Here is a 14,696-nt window from a genome sequence, read left to right on the forward strand (position 1 = left end):
TTATAGTGCTTAGCTAATAAATCTTAGAACTAGGACGCTACCAGATTCTGTACTCATTTATTTATTTATCTACCCTGCCAACACGCTACAATATCGTTAAATTCCAGTGAACAAGAAGTTTCTAAATCTTCCCGTAACTCTAGGCATACCGAATCTGCCATGGTACACGACCTTCATCTGACAAAGTACTTCATAAACTCATCACTAGTGACTTTCGCCTCTTGAGAATTCCGACGAGGTTTGCTTGCTAAGGGCTCCATGCCTTATCAGCTTGGATTCCTCTGCGCCATGCACATTTCTGGGATGATTCGTGAGATGCTAGGTTGAGAAACTCGAAAGAAGTACCGGTACATCAAGGAAGTATACCTGTCACCAGCCGGTCAAAGTCGAGTCGAGGAAATGATGTCTTGGTTGCCTTGATGGAATAATGTTTGTAGTTGGCGACAAGTCTCCACAAGTGACGCATGCTACACCCGGTAACACATGTAGCATACCACATCTTTTCTGCCCCACTGACAACAAGCCGCATGCTACAAAAAATTTGTTGCCAGGCGCATGCTACAAAAAATTTGTTGCCTCATGCTCCATGTTGCCCAAATGTTGCCTCAGTGGAATCCTGCCTTTGGATATTTCTTCACCAGTTGCTACATAACCTTGGCAACAGCGTAATTTCTCTGACCTGCCTAATTTGGTGGCCGCGACAAGAATCGTGAGTGAAGGAATAAGAGATAGTGACCAAGAAGAATTACAACCACTATCTGCAGATAGGCCAAAAACCTATATTGTGCACAGTTTATAGAAATTTTTTTACCTGGTAACTACTGTCAGCCTGAGTACATAAGTAGACTGATGTCATTGTGAAAGGACCGTGTTAATTTTTAGGATTTATGCTGAGGGTCATGTACACAAACATACAATAGAAGTATAAGAATACTGGTGCTGATATATTCATCCACATTCCTATATTTTCTTGGCTCATGCTGTGTAATTATTACAAAGCAATTCTACAGTTCTTTCATTTCATTGATAAGTTCTGTTCTGTACCTCAAAATGAAAAAATCTGCCCAAAATTAGAACCAAAGGACCCTATATTAGGGCAAAGGCTGTAACATGTGTACACCAGCACATTTTATGAAAATATAAAAAACTTTAATCATGAAGCATTGTGTGATTTTTTAAAACTTTTTCATGTACGACTTAGTTATTTTTAAAAATCTAGTGTATTATGTGCCTCTACCTTAATTTATAATGGGCTTTATTTATGCAAAAACTTCAATTGTGGGGTATGTGTCAGTGCTTCAGAAGCACACCCTCCTTACACCAGTGTGCAAGGGGATAATTATACAAACAGGTTTATTTTGCTTTTTTGGTTTATCATAAGAAATGTAAGTTCCAGTTTAATTTCCATTATATTGGGGTGGAATAATAATAATAATAATAAATTAATAAAACATACAAAATGAATAATCAAAAACAGATGTTTGAGTCTGTTGAAGGGTACTTGTAGACCTGTCAAAACATAGGGAACATCTGTCATGCCCACCTGAGTGTATATTTTATTCCATTACACAGGCTCGCAATGTGCTGCCATTCGTCGGTCAAATGCTACCCTTGGACAGCCTAGAGGTTGTTCCTTGGGTCTCTTTCTGATAACTATCTTTGCACTCGTAGCACTTGCAGCACATGTTGAAACTTTCAGAGTTGATTTTCATGCATTTTCTCCTGGATCAGCACAACACCAAATCTATTTATGTCTACATTGAAAGCCTAAGCTGATCTACTGAAGCCAGCTGACATTCTCATCTTCTTTATTATGCCAGCAAAGGGGATGTACATAGCCAAAGTAAAAGCTCTATTGGCCTAAATTAATTTCCAGTGCCAGTAATAAAATATAAATCATGTAAATAATAATTTCGTGTAGCTATTTCTAGCAGAGTGCAGCCCTTGTAAGGCAGACCCTCCGATGAGGGTGGGTGGCATCTGCCATGTGTTGGTAACTGCGTGTTATTGTGGTGGAGGATAGTGTTATGTGCGGTGTGTGAGTTGCAGATAAGTTGGGGACAGCACAAACACCCAGCCCTCGAGCCATTGAAGTTAACCAATGTAGGTTAAAATCCCCGACCCGGCCGAAAATCAAACCCGGGACCCACTGAACCGAAGGCCAGTACGCCGACCATTTAGCCAACTTCGAAGAATGAAGAAAGGCAAGGGCCACAAACGGCGTGAAAATGAGACTCCCTAGGCCTCGAATGCTCTAATACAGTTGGGGTTGGAAAAGAACAAGAGTTTTCCACGGGAGGTCGGACAGGATAGATGAAAGGGAGGAGCCTGACACAAGTAAGTGGAAGCAATACCAGGACTCAACTAAGGGCCCCATGTTCGCCAACCTATGCTCGCAAGTTGAGAGCCCAGGGGGCTATAAATCATGTGAAAAGCAGAGATGCGCCAAGGCAACTGCAATGAAAGAAGTGGCGCAGGAAGTGAATGCAAACAGTCTCCGCTATTCCAACGGCATACACAACATAATACAAACTTAATGGCTGCAGTAGCGTAACTGCTGCCCTACATTGTTTTTTTAGAAATCTGCACTTATATCAAATATCCTTCCCTGTGAACCAAGTGACTAAGCCTCAGTGGGGTGGCTTGCTTATCACAGTGAAACAGATAGTTGAGCCATAGTGCAACCATATCAAATAGATTTCTGTCAAGAGACCAGGCTAACGAATGGTTCATCGAAAGGGGGGTTGTAGCTTTTTGGATCTTGCATGGGTAGCAGTCTGGACAATTGACTGATATAGCCTTGTAACAATGTTTAACATGGCTTAGCTAGGAGAAACTCCTGAGGAGTATGAATGATATACTGATTATGGCTTCCTTCCAGTTAAAATATTCCAGAGGTAAAATAGTCCTCCATTCAGACCGCTGGATGATGACTACATGAGAGGGGGCAGTCATCAGGAAGGTGGATACTGACATTCTGCAAGTCAGAGTGAAGTATTAGCTGTTTGAATTATGGTACGTTAAAGAATCTGAAACGGGAAATGGACAGACTAACATTAGATGCAGGTGGTATAAGTGAAGTACGTTGGCAGGAAGAGCAGGATTTTTGGTCAGGCGACTACAAAAATATCAACTCAAAATCAAACGGGAAATGCAAGAGTTGGTTTAATAATGAATAAGAAAATAGAACATGGGGAAAGCTACTATAACCAGCATGGTGAAAGCATTGTTGTCAAGACAGACACAAAGCCAATGCCCACCACAATAGTGCAGGTCTATGTGCCTATGATATGAAATTGGAAGATATATGAAGAGTAAATGTTTTAATATAACATGTAAATGTTGACAAGAATCTAATTGTAATGGGATACTGGAATGCAGTGGTAGCTCATGGAAAAGAAGGTAATACATTTGGAGAATTTGGACTGGGACATATGAATGAAAGAGGAAGTCAGCTGGTTGAATTCTGCACCAGTTATAATTTAGTCCTTGCTAATACTTGTTTCATACACCACAAACGATGGCTGTATACTTGAATGAGACCTGGAGACATTTGAGGGTATTAAATAGACTTCACTATGATTGGGCATAGATTCAGAAACCAGGTGTACCTTCCCAGAAGCAGACTTAGACTCTGTCCACATGTTGTTGGTCATGAAATGCCGTCTGAAGATGAAGAGATTGAAGAAAGAAATGCAAGAAGATGGGATCTAGACAAGTTGAAAGAAAAAAATGTGGGATTGTTTCATGGAACATGTTGCCCAAGGACTAAGTGAAAAGGATGAAGGAAACTTGATAGATGAAGAGTTGACAGTTATGAAGAGGTGGTTAGTAGGTCTGCTGAAGAAAGATTAGGAAGAAATTAAGGTTGAACTATGAATCAGTGGATAACTTGGGAGGTGCTAGACCTGACTGACGAATGTTGAAAGTACAGGAATGTAAAAAAAAATAGCAGGGCAGAAATGAATACAGGCAGTTGAAGAATGAAATAGATACAAAGTGCAGGACAGCTAAGGAATAATAGCAGAAAGAGAAGTGTATACGGATGTTGAAGGTCATGGTTGTAGGAAAAGTAGATTCAGCATACAAGAAAATCAAGGAAACCTTTGGAGAAAGGAAAACTTGGTGTATGAATGTTAAAAGCTGAGGTGGAAACCCACTTCTAGTGAAAGAACTCAAGGCAGAAAGATGGCAGGAACATGTCAGACAGTTGTATCATGGGAAAGAAGTAGATAAGGTTGTGGAATAAGAAGTAGCTGTTGATGCTGATGAAATGGGAGACCAATTTTGAGGTCTGAATTTGATCGAGTATTGCGAGACCTAAATAGGAACATAGCACCGGGAATTGATGACATATCCTCAGAATTACTGACTGCCTTAGGAGAAACGAACATGTGAAGGTTATTTCATTTAGCGTGTAAGATGTATGACACGGGAGAAGTGTCATCCTATTTTAGCTAGAATCTTGTTATACCTATTCCCAAGAAAGCAGGTGCTGACAAATGTGAAAACTATCACACCAGAATTTTGGTATCTCAAACCTGCAAAATTTTAACAATCGCAGAAAAATGGTAAGACAATAAGACAAGTTAAGCTGAGTTGGGAGAAGATCAATTAGGCTTCAGAAGAATTGCAGGAACACATGAAGAAATCCTGAATATGTATCTGATCTTCGAGGACCGAATTAAGGACAAGCCCACATACAAGGCATTCGTAGATCTAGAAAAAGCATTCAGTAATGTTGATTGGACCAAGCTGTTTCATATTCTGAAGGTGGTCAGGATCAGCTTCTTCTTTTATGATTGCATAGGATCACTAGTCAGTCCGTCGTTCAGGTCTCTTTGAAGGGATTGTTCGGGCTTTGCGGTCCTCCCAGTACTTCTTCAGACGCTCCAATCTTCGTGCCCTTTCCTCAGTTGAAAATATGCGTGTTGTTGGTTTGTTTTGTATAAGGGTAAAGTAGAGGTTTGTATTCTTTAGTTTTGTATTAAATTTTATCTTATTTGTGGTGTCTTCTGTTGTAAGGCCTATTTCCTTCAGATGCTTCTCTGATCCATTTACATCCTGTTGTGGTATTTTTTGAGACAAGATTGTGTTATTTTATTCGAGTGAAAAAATTACTGAATGGTATGGACAGTCTTGGAGGAGTAGTAAAAGATGAAAATAATGAAGTGCAATACAAAAGTTGTGGAATGCCGGGCTAAATTAAATGGTTCAGCTGGTAGAGGCGCTGGCCTTCAGACCCGAACTTGGCAGGTTCGCTCCTTACTAAGTCCGGTGGTATTTGAAGGTGCTAAAATACGTCAGCCTCGTGTCGGTAGATTTATTGGCACGTAAGAGAACTCCTGTTGGACTACATTCCGGCACCTCGGCGTCTCCGAAAACCGTAAAAGTAGTTAGTGGGATTTAAAGCAAAATATTATTGTTATTATTATTATTATTATTATTATTATTATTATTATTATTATTATTATTATTATTATTGTTATTATTATTATTAAACTTGTGAAGTGCACTTGAACAAAGTGTGGTGATGCAGGGAGTATTAGATTAAGGAAGTCTTAAAGAATGTAGGTGAATATGGTCACTTTGGTAGCAAAATAACTTAATGATGGCAAAAGTAAGGACATAATATGCAGACTAGCACAAGCATGGAAGGCCTTCCTTAAGTAAAAGAAATTTGCTCACTTCAGACACTTCAATTGGATGTTTTTGAAGACTTTTGTGTGGAGCGTGGCATTGTGTGGAATTGGAACATGAATGATAACTGGCTTGGAGAGAAAGTGAGTATAAATTATTAAAATGTGAGGTTACAGAAGAATGCTGAATGTGAAATAGGTAGATAGAATCATGAATGAAGTGGTACTAAATAGATTTGGTGAGAGGAGGATTTGGCTAAATTTGACCAGAAGAAGAGACAGAATTTTAGGATACATCTTAAGTCACCCAGGACTTGTTCAGTTTGTTTTTGACAGAAGTGTAGATGGTAAGAATGGTAGGGATAGACCAAGATATGAATATGACAAGCAGATTAGAGGAGATGTAGGATGTACCGGGCGAGTTGGCCGTGCGGTTAGGGGCGCGCAGCTGTGAGCTTGCATCCGTGAGATAGTGGGTTCGAACCCCACTGTCGGCAGCCCTGAAGGTTGTTTTCTGTGGTTTCCCATTTTCACACCAGGCAAATGCTGGGTCTGTACCTTAATTAAGGCCACGGCCGCTTACTTTCCATTCCTAGGCCTTTCCTATCCCCTTCGTTGCCAAAAGACCTATCTGTGTCGGTGCAACGTAAAGAGCCCATTGTTAAAAAAAAAATAATAAAGTAGGATATAGTAGTTACATATAAATGAAAAGGTTAGCACAGGATAACATGACATGGACAGCTGTATCAAGTCAGTCTATATGGACTGATGGCCTAAACAATATATCAGATATATTAATTTTCAGAACTACAAATATATGTAGTATATTCCATGTCACTTGGTTACAGTTATGTTTCTTTTTAATCAGTGTACACTATGGGATTTATGTCGCTGACATATATATTGTGTACGCTGTTCAGATGGTAAAGCAGTCCAAACCTTGTTGAAGAATTGTATTAACTTCTGGCTCTGCTCCTTCATTGCATACGCATTGACATGTGCCTGCTTTTCATGTGATTGATATTATAATACTGGCACTAGAAATTCATTTGGTCCTCTTTTTTCACTTGAGTAGAGTACATCCTCTCTGCTGCCTGTCTTCTGAGTTTAATTTTGATCAGAGCGTTTTAGCTTGATTACTTCCCTTATTAGTCAACATTCTGGCTCTTTTATAGTTGATCAATGGTTGGTACCGTAGAGCTCAACATGACAGACAATGGTCTGATAAATCATTGGATTTCATGTGGTCTTCATGTAATGCCTATTGTAGATCATTTCATCTTGGCTGCAGTAATCTTAACGTTCCCTCTTTGATAAGTTGGCCATTATCCACAATTGTACAATCAGGATATTTGAACTTCGCTCAACTTCGACTTCCTCCAGTTTCATGTATATATTCAATTTTGTGTTTAGTTGCAACCAGTTTTGCACCAATTTACAATTCAGTTTTCGAGTTTGCGTTGGAGATCGTCTCTTAGGCAGGTAGTACGACATTAGTGTTTAGAAGGGTCTACCCTCCTCAGTCCTGAAAAAAAAAAAAAAAAAAAAAGTTTCCCAAAATTTGAGCATTTTGGATATTTTCACCACAATTACCACTATATTCAGGATGCATAGTTTTTTCTTCAAGGAGAAGTTGCCATAAAATAACTTATTCTATAGGCAACATCACGATTCAATGCTATACAGTTCAGTACTAACATAATTTTTCAAAGCTGTGTTGTATTCTATTTATTTTACATTGTTACACGTTACATACAATTGTAAATTCAAAACACTTCTAGAAAGGCCAAATCTGATATTTAAATGCATCAAATTACCATTATTTTTGTTATGAACAGAGTAGTAAAAGCTTATGATTGCATCCACAGAAAATCTCTGTTTAAAATTTTAAGACACCTTGGACTACACCCCAAATTAATAAACATGATAAAATTGACTCTCAACCAACACCAAATCAAAAGTGAAGTTTAGGGGTGAAACATCAGAGACATTTGAAATTAAAACTGGACTACGGCAGGGAGATGGGCTCTCACCACTATTATTTAACTGTGCTCTAGAAATGGTAATGAGGGAATGGTTTAGGAAATGTCCCCCCAAAATAAAGATTGGCCGAAAAATCAAAACAAATTGCCTGGGTTTTGCTGACGATTTAGCATTACTAGCAGTGGACATAAAAGAAGCAAAAACCCAGATATCAGAACTTCAAAACATTGCAAATAAAGGTGGCCTCAAAATATCATTTGAAAAAACAAATTATGCCCCAAAAATCAATGCAGCTAAAAGAAGTTACCATAAATGGTAATAAAATCAAAATAGTAACTCAATTTAAATATCTTGGAGAAGTAATAACACATAACCTAAATGAAAAAATCTCAATCCAAATAAGAACAAACAGATTAGCTAAAGCAAAAAAAAAAAAAAAAAAAAAAATTAACATGGGATATCTATCTACAAAAAGAAATGTCTGTCAATAAATACAAAATTAAAACGCTACAACACAGTTATAAAACCGGAAGCTACATATGCAGCAGAAACACTCTTTTACCTGAATAAACAATCAAGGACTGACAGACTTCAGAAAATTGAAAGGAGGATTGGAAGAACCTGCATCAACAAAAAATACCAGAAAGATGGACAGTGGCGGTTAATACCTAACAAAGTCGTGTACGAAGAGCTAGAACCCATTACAGATACTATGTGTAAGAGGAGACTGGATTCTTTGGATATATCGTGAGAATGCAGGATTCGAGACTTCTGAAACAACTAGTACAACACAATGTCGTCTCAAAAAATACCACAACAGGATGTAAATGGATCAGAGAAGTAAGAGACGATCTGAAGGAAATAGGCCTTACAACAGAAGACACCACAAATAAGATTTAAAAAAATACAGAGCTTGATAGCTGCAGTCGCTTAAGTGCGGTCAGTATCCAGTATTCGGGAGATAGTAGGTTCGAACCCCACTGTCGGCAGCCCTGAAAATGGTTTTCCGTGGTTTCCCAACCTTAAGGCCACGGCCGCTTCCTTCCCACTCCTAGCCCTTCCCTGTCCCATCGTCGCCATAAGACCTATCTGTGTCGGTGCGACTTAAAACAACTTGCAAAAAAAAAAATAAAAAAAAAATAAAAAAAAAAGATAAAATTGAATACAAATCTCCGCTTTACTCTTACACAAAACAAACCAACAACACGCACATTTTCAACTGAGGAAAGGGCACGAAGATCGGAGCGTCTGAAGAAGTACTGGAATGAATGCAAAGCCCGAACAGTCCCTTCAAAGAGACCTAAACGACGGACTGACTAAAGTGATCCCATGTGGTCATAAAAGAAGAGAGTAGTAAAATATATACAAAGTAATGAAATTTGGAATGCTCGTCTATGCTAATTGTGTAAAAAGTATTTTTATTGCATTAACGCACATTGCATTAAACCAGAACGTTTAAAAGAAAGACAAAACAGGATATTTTTCAATTCAGTTAAAGCTGTTTAGCGGCAGTTGTATCACTTTCTGATGCAATTTTACAGTTTGATATAACTTGAATCTCTCCCTTCCTTCTAAGCAACAGAGATAAACATCTAATTTTAGTTGAAGTTGCATGGCAGATGGCAGTGGATTTTTCTCGCTGGCATGGGAATTTCAGGCAAGTGGAGAGCTCCTTTTCTCCTCTGGTGATGAAATGGATGTGGAACGTTTTCCTTGGTTGGTAGTACATCCTCTGGTTCATATTCCGATAAACTTGTAGGTGTATCGTTATCCATCAAGTACTCCTCAGTTGTAATACGGAAGCTCAGAAGGTCTAAAATGTCTTTCCTTGAGCATTACTAGAACCTGCTGGCCTCGGCGATATTCAGTCTAGTTCGCAGCGATAGTAAAATCTAACATATGCTACATAACTCTTGACAGTCCTCTTGTGTATGCCGAAAAATATTCAATAGTAGCTGGTTGTCTTAACCAAGAGTCTACTCCGCTCATGAAGATAATATACTTCCACACAACGGGTGGTCGCTTCATCATAATGTAGGCTTCGTCTTTTCTTTACCATCACCTGCATTCATCCTCTTCAGCCACTCTATTGCATGATAAAGCCATTATCACAGGCTTATTATCGAACCATTTTCCTCCTTATCTGTCCATCATTCCTCACAAGCTGATCCGATGTTCCTTGCCCAAGATGTATCGTTTTCTGGTCTGTTTTGAAACAGTGGATAGGGTGCGGCTTTTCTGTAAAGTACCTCTACCCTGACACTTGGCGTGGAAATGCAGCATGTGTAACAATTGAACGGAAGTAAAATACCGATCCATATATAAAACACTATCTTCCTTTAAATTTTCAGTTATATGTATTACAGATTTTCCACCCAGCTTCTTCGTCTTATGTTATGGTGTGGTTATGTCCCTCATATAAAAATAAATCTAGCAGGATTCCTTCAGGTGTTGCAGCAACAAACATCTTTAAAGCTCAAGGGTTTGGTTTTCCTTTCACGTACTTACTGCCGGGAACATGCCCCCAGAAAGGAATGATTTGTTCATCTATCTAGGCATTTTCGCTGCGGAGTTTTTATAGGCAAGCCATGAGGACACTATGGATCTGACCTTCCAAAATTTGTTGTGCTCTTTCTCATCCTTAAGTTACTGCGTTAACTAATTTCTAATTGTCTTATTAGGAAGTAACAATCTCTGGTCATTGCAAACCATCGACTTCATGACCCACATCGATAAATTAATCAATAAATCAAGCAGAGAAATTGTTCCACCTAATCGATACTTTTTTATTTTGTCTTTAGCAAATTCAGTTTACAAGTAGTACATGTTTTTTTTTATTTTGTCTTTGTGGGTTGATAAATGACATAAACTGATTAGGGAATCCATGTATTTAGAGGATAAAACTACAATTAAGCACGGAGAAAACGGAACTCGTTGTTAGCAGCTGCAAGTGTCTGTGTCCACCACTCTTAGGACATGGCTGTTGCAATTATTTCGGGTACAAGTGGGGTTGGATCAGTCCACAAATGTGTGATTGTAACCTGGAAGAACAGATGATTGCGCACTTGGTCCAACGTTGCCCTCTTCATTCGTACCCTGGCACTCCTGATGATTTGTTCGCTCTCACACCTGGTTTATTTGAAGGGCTGAGGAGGATGGACTTTAGAGTTTGATTTTGCCTTGTGTATGTATATATATATAATGTATAAAATCACCATACGATTAAATAAAATAACCAACTGTTGAGTGTGAAATCACCTTTGTAACACAGAGCTTAAATACACAACATTTTCTCCCTCTTTTAAATTGTGCTAGTTATGCCTGTGGTGAAAATCTTCCTGGTCTGCAATGTGTGCAAGTAGATTTGCATGGTATAACTCAGGTAGCTGGTGTAGCTAGTGTTGCTGTTTGGTTTCCATGAATCACATGCTGCATCCCCACGGCTTGTGCTGCAGTAGCTGGTGCCTGGAACAACCGAACACATCGTGGCCTAGGTGGAATTTCGGCAGGTTCATCACAGGTCGGTTCCTCTTTGTTTGGCTGTGTCCCTGGAAATGGCCTAATTTGGTTGATGTGGCACTTTATTCATTTCCCTGGTGGTTAATCTCATAATGTAGATCTCCGATTCGGGCTGCAATGTTACCAGGAAGCCACTTGTCCAGGTTCGAGTTGCCAGACAGGAAGTAAACGGACTGTCCCGCTTCGAGTGTGCAGAATGTTGAGTCCATTTCTGTTTTTCACAGACTCTAATTCGAATGTCTTCGGATATTACCGCGTTGAGATGTGTCTGAAGTTCTCGTCCCAGAAATAGTTGAGATTGAGATGGTCCAGTGGTAGAGTGCGGCGCTTTTAGTAATTGACCGTTCATCAGAAGAAATAGACATATACATCCATTTACACTCACAACATTACTTTCAGCCTCGTTTTCGACCACCCCAACTTCATGTTTTGGAAGGCGTACATCATTATTATCAACCGGGGTACTTTTGTCAGAATAGCTTTCAACATCACTGGGGCAGTCTGGTTACTTACCCGTATATAATTAATTAAAAATCTCTTCTGTGTCTGGGAAGTACCATCTTACCTACCACATGGCTCCTTGAACGATGTAAATGAGGTCAGAAAACGTAGCAAATGAATCATAAAACAGAACGTAAAGCAAAGCTAGTATAGAATAACACAAAAGCTTCAACACCGAGATTGTAGTAAAACTTGACCGCCAGCTAGTTTCAGAAGTTTTGACAGATCTTACCGAACATACGAGTTTCGTGAAGAAGAGTTAACTCATCTCCCATCCACAGTGTTCTAAAACATACTAGAGTACATGAAAACTAGACTAATACCAGTCAGTAATATTTCATTATTTAAAAATATGTAAGATCTTTAGGCCTTTTCAATCATGAAATTACCAGAGTTTTGCCCCAGTGTAGCAGCGGGCTCATCAATTTCATTGCTACACCTTTCCAAGATGCTGGCAGCTAGTGCGCTTTTGAGAAACCACTCCAAGCCTCCTTTGTAGGATAGCGCAGTAATATTTCAGTATTTGTTTGTGTCCTTACAGTCCCTGCAGTTAGTGTGCACTTTTTTCTTTGTACTTAAATCTTACTGCTGGCACACTCACTAGCAAAGTTAGTTTTGTTTGTAATTATTTTTGTATTAACATTTATGATGATTCAGCCTTTGTTGCCATCCCTAAAATAAAACAACAGTTGAGGGAAAAGGGTTGTGTGTGGTTAGTTCTTGCCTTAGTTCACTTGCTCCCCAACCCCTTCCCATAGCTTGGTGCTTAAGCATATGAATACATTATTCATGTTATTACATAGCAAGAAAGATATTGCCATGGAATTTTGTGTTTATCAAATTTATGGACTGTTTAAAAAAATATACGTATTGCTTTCGAACGCAGTGTTGCCTATAGGATACATAAACTTGGACTCCAAGTCAATCTTATTGTAGATCCCCAAATTACTGGGGTTTACATTTCTTAGAAATAAAACTTCCTCATTTTATATGTGGAAAATGTGAGGTGGAAAAGTAACTTACATGGAGCAATACGTGTGCGTAGCCTACTCTTGAGATCTGCCATTTTGTATGTCGCTTGTAAGCTGCTATGTTGTAGTTCCCTCCCATTTCTTAAATCCAGCATGAAGAGCAATCTTTTAGCCAACACATGAACTGCTTCCAAATGAATAACAACCAATACCATTTAAGTGACAGGAATCTGAAACGATATAGTTTAGCGTCTCCTATAGTAGACGCCAGGACTGAGGAGGCTAGTTCAGTTCTGCCACAGCAATGTCCTTTGCAGGGAGAAACAGAAGTGGTGATGAGAACACTCCCTGGTAACCATCAGCTGTAATTACAGTTATGACATTCCGTCAGCAGTTTGATCATTTTTCCTGACACTGTATAAGGAATTGAACCCAGCTATCAAGGCACTCCAGAACACTGTAGTTGAATTGCTACCTAACCAGGTAATATGGCTTACAATAGAATACTTTTTCAAGGCCCAGGAAAGCAAGATAGAGCAGTGTTTTGTCATAGAGAAGCTCAGGTTACTGTTTTTTTTTTTTTCATTTGCTCCACTTCCTTTACCCCACCGACCCAAAATCACATATCTTTGTCGGATTTTTGCCTTTCTGGTTTCCTTGGTCAAAGAATGGAATGTGCAGCTTTGTGAGCAGCCTCTACCATTTCCATCCAAGTTTCTGCAATTGAGGTAAAATAAAACTGCATTATACATGCTACATCAGCCTTCTTCTTTGAAATGCCACTTTTCAATTGTCATTGGCCCTGTTCATCACTGCGTGTCTGATTTATCTGTGGCAGAACATAGAGCTTCAAGTGATTAGTCAGTGTTGTATTGCAACTGTCAGTCATCAGCAATCTGCATTTAGTGCTATCGCCCTGGCGGTAGATCTTCTATCAGTTGTTTTCTTAAATGTTTTCAGAGAACTTGGAAAGTTATTGAACGTTTACTTTGATAAATTATTCCAATCCCTTGTTACTCATTCTATAAATGAATATTTGCGTCAATTTGTCCTCTAGAATTCCAACTTTTTCATATTATCTTTCCAACTTTAAAAACTCCACCCAAACTTATTTGTCTACTAATGTCATTCCATAACAGCTCAGAATATACTGCATAGTCAAGTAGCTTGTCTCCTTACTCCAAGTTTTCCCAGTCCGAAGTTTGAAACATTTGCATAACACTGCTCTCTTGTCGGATATCACCAAGAACAAATTGTGCTGCTTTCCTTTTGATCTTTTCCATTTCTCATATAGAGTAATCCTGGTATGGCTCTCATACACTGGAACCATACTCTAATTGGGGTCTTGCCAGAGACTTATACATGCTCTTCTTTACATCCTTGCTACAGCCCTTAAATACCCTCATAATCATGTGAAGAGATCTGTATCCTTTCTTGGAACCTTGTTAAAGTGACTACCCCATCGAAGACCTAGGTACCTACAGTGATCCCCATGAAGTACTGTCACCTCATCAACACAGTAATTAAAAGTTAAGACAACTTTTCCTCTTGGTAAAACTTGCAGCCTAACTTTTCATCCCACTTACCATTATACCACTGTCTGCTGTCCATCTCTCAACATTGGCAAGGTCTTCTTTTGTAGTTGCTCATAATCCTGTAACTTATTTGCTACTCTATACCGTATAACATGATCTGCAAATAACCTTACCTATGAAAACAAAGGTCCAATAATACTGCCCTGAGGGAACCCCCTTTTAATCATTACGGGATCAGATAAGGCTTTACCTACTCTAATTTTCAGAGTTCTATTTTCTAGAAATGTAGCTACGCATTCAACCACTCTTTAGTCTAACAGCCCTCATTTTTGTCAGTTATCTCCAATGATCTACCTTGTCAAAAGCTTTGCATCGGTCAGTAGCGATACAGTTTGATCTTGTGGATCTAAAATATCTGCTGTATCTTGCTGGAATCCTTCAAGTTGAGCCTCGCTGAGTAACCTATGCCTATCCTAAACCGAAACTGCCTTCTGTCAAACCAAACTATTTCGTACAGTGCGACCTTGATCTTGATAGGGATATTGTCT

General features: G+C 39.0%; 1 protein-coding gene across 4 annotated transcripts in view; it reads left to right on the forward strand.

Moving 5' to 3' along the window:
• alpha-Spec (alpha spectrin) overlaps positions 1-14,696 on the forward strand; it is a 459,851-nt gene that overhangs the window by 63,680 nt on the left and 381,475 nt on the right. The gene's annotated exons all lie outside the window — the stretch shown is intronic.

This window comes from Anabrus simplex, chromosome 1 (genome assembly GCF_040414725.1).
Source record: "Anabrus simplex isolate iqAnaSimp1 chromosome 1, ASM4041472v1, whole genome shotgun sequence".
Taxonomy (NCBI): Eukaryota; Metazoa; Arthropoda; class Insecta; order Orthoptera; family Tettigoniidae; genus Anabrus; species Anabrus simplex.